We start from the raw sequence: 2,500 nt of genomic DNA, 5'->3' as shown, positions 1-2,500 counted from the left end.
CTTGACTGAGTGTCGGCGGCGGCCGGAACGTTTACTTTGAAAAAATTAGAGTGTTCAAAGCAGGCGATTCGCCTGAATAATGGTGCATGGAATAATGGAATAGGACCTCGGTTCTATTTTGTTGGTTTTCGGAGCGCGAGGTAATGATTAAGAGGGACAGACGGGGGCATTCGTACTGTGCCGTTAGAGGTGAAATTCTTGGATCGGCGCAAGACGAACGACTGCGAAAGCATTTGCCAAGAATGTTTTCTTTAATCAAGAGCGAAAGTCAGAGGTTCGAAGACGATCAGATACCGTCCTAGTTCTGACTATAAACGATGCCAACTAGCGATCGGGGGGCGTTAGTTTTACGACCTCTCCGGCAGCTTGCGGGAAACCAAAGTCTTTGGGTTCCGGGGGAAGTATGGTTGCAAAGCTGAAACTTAAAGGAATTGACGGAAGGGCACCACCAGGAGTGGAGCCTGCGGCTTAATTTGACTCAACACGGGAAATCTCACCCGGCCCGGACACAGTGAGGATTGACAGATTGAGAGCTCTTTCTTGATTCTGTGGGTGGTGGTGCATGGCCGTTCTTAGTTGGTGGAGCGATTTGTCTGGTTAATTCCGATAACGAACGAGACTCTGGCTTGCTAACTAGTTACGCGACCCAATCGGTCGGCGTCTAACTTCTTAGAGGGACTAGTGGCGTTTAGCCACACGAGATTGAGCAATAACAGGTCTGTGATGCCCTTAGATGTTCGGGGCCGCACGCGCGCTACACTGACCGGATCAGCATGTGCTCGCCTTGGCCGACAGGTCTGGGGTAACCCGCTGAACCCCGGTCGTGCTAGGGATAGGGAATTGCAATTATTTCCCTTGAACGAGGAATTCCCAGTAAGCGCGAGTCATTAGCTCGCGTTGATTACGTCCCTGCCCTTTGTACACACCGCCCGTCGCTACTACCGATTGAATGGTTTAGTGAGGTCCTCCGATTGGACCTGGCGCGGCCGGCAACGGTCGAGCCGGCGTCCGAGAAGACGATCTAACTTGATCATTTAGAGGAAGTAAAAGTCGTAACAAGGTTTCCGTAGGTGAACCTGCGGAAGGATCATTAACGGTCTCGCAAACGCTTCGGCGAACGCGAAACTCGGACAAGCGAGAGAAAAAGTCTTTGCTACCCGGCGCCCGACCCGCGAGGAGCGGCGCGCCGGCCGGCGATTCGGTCACCCGGTAATGTTTGCGCGTCGAGTGCCGCGGTGCCGCGCGCTCCGGCTTCAAGCGTCGGCCTGGCCGACCGCTCGGCGCGGTCTATTTTGTCACCCTATAGTGCGAGGCACTGTGCGAGCGAAACAATCGTGGATGGCTCTTGGCGGTGGATCACTCGGCTCGTGAGTCGATGAAGGACGCAGCTAGCTGCGTGAATTAGTGTGAATTGCAGGACACATTGAGCATCGACGTTCTGAACGCAAATTGCGGCCTCGGGTCAATCCCGGGGCCGCGCCCGCCTCAGGGTCGCGTTGCAAACGTTCCGCGCGGGGATTTCTCCGCGCGGCTGCTGCGGCGTCGGACGCGCGAGCGCCCGTCCCGCTCAAGACAGCACGGCACGATGCGCGACGATCGCGACCAGAATCCCGCGCGGCGGCGGCGAGTCGACCTCGAAGAGGCCAACGGCTGGCGGCTCAAGGGCGGGAATCGAGGTGCGCGGCGGCGCGCGGCGCCGACGGCGAGCGCGGAACGGGAAGAATAGTCCCGGTCCTTACTTTCGGCCTGAGGTCGGACGAGGCTACCCGCTGAATTTAAGCATATTACTAAGCGGAGGAAAAGAAACTAACGAGGATTCCCTCAGTAACGGCGAGTGAAGCGGGATGTGCCCATCGCCGAATCCGCGCGCTTTTGGAGTGCGCGGAATTGTGGCGTACGGAATTCGTCACGGCGCGCTTCGCCGGTCGCCCGCGTCCTTCTGATCGAGGCCTTTTCCCAGAGCGGGTGTCAGGCCCATGGCGGCGACAGGCGGGCGCGCTACGGCGTCTTCCCAGAGTCGGGTTGTTTGGGAATGCAGCCCAAAGCGGGTGGTAAACTCCATCTAAGGCTAAATACGGTCACGAGACCGATAGCGAACAAGTACCGTGAGGGAAAGTTGAAAAGCACTTTGAAGAGAGAGTTAAAGAGTACGTGAAACCGTCGAGAGGCAAACGGGAGGGCCTGTCGGGTCGCCCGGTCGCTTTCAGCCGGCCCCCTGTCGGCGACGTTGTCGTGCGGACCCTCACGGGCCGCCGGCGGCGCCGCCCGATCGGGGACCAGCGCACTAGCGCCGGGCGAAGGCCGCGACCGTCTGGACGGCGGCGAGAAGGCCGCGCGCAAGGTAACCCGGCCTCGGTCGGGTACTATAGGCGCGCGTGTCCGTCGGCCCGCCGTTCGGGCGAGGAGAGATCGCCGCGTCTGCCCTTCGGGGCCGAGCGCCCGGTGCCGGCTGGGGCGTCGTGGGTCGGGGACTGTTCTCAGTGCCCAGCCTCTTCGTCTC

At 59.3% G+C, this 2,500-nt stretch overlaps 2 non-coding genes and 1 pseudogene across 2 annotated transcripts in view; all 3 read left to right on the top strand.

Annotated features, from left to right (window-relative positions):
* The window catches only part of LOC146131568 (small subunit ribosomal RNA), a 1,812-nt gene extending 719 nt beyond the window's left edge, over positions 1–1,093 (top strand). Inside the window, exon 1 of the ribosomal RNA XR_014494489.1 lies at positions 1–1,093. This exon is cut by the window's left edge and continues 719 nt beyond it. This is a non-coding gene — a ribosomal RNA (small subunit ribosomal RNA).
* Positions 1,094–1,340: 247 nt separating this feature from the next.
* Positions 1,341–1,494, top strand: LOC146131567 (5.8S ribosomal RNA). The gene has a single exon (XR_014494485.1). It is a non-coding gene; the product is annotated as a 5.8S ribosomal RNA (ribosomal RNA).
* A 248-nt stretch (positions 1,495–1,742) lies between these two features.
* Positions 1,743–2,500, top strand: part of LOC146131566 (large subunit ribosomal RNA) — a pseudogene marked incomplete at its 3' end in the record, with an annotated part of 3,258 nt that continues 2,500 nt past the window's right edge.

Source organism: Ascidiella aspersa, unplaced genomic scaffold (assembly GCF_963924565.1).
Source record: "Ascidiella aspersa unplaced genomic scaffold, kaAscAspe10.2 SCAFFOLD_245, whole genome shotgun sequence".
Lineage (NCBI taxonomy): Eukaryota > Metazoa > Chordata > Ascidiacea > Phlebobranchia > Ascidiidae > Ascidiella > Ascidiella aspersa.
Note: the sequence above shows the minus strand (reverse complement) of the source record. Positions and strands in the feature narration are given on the sequence as shown.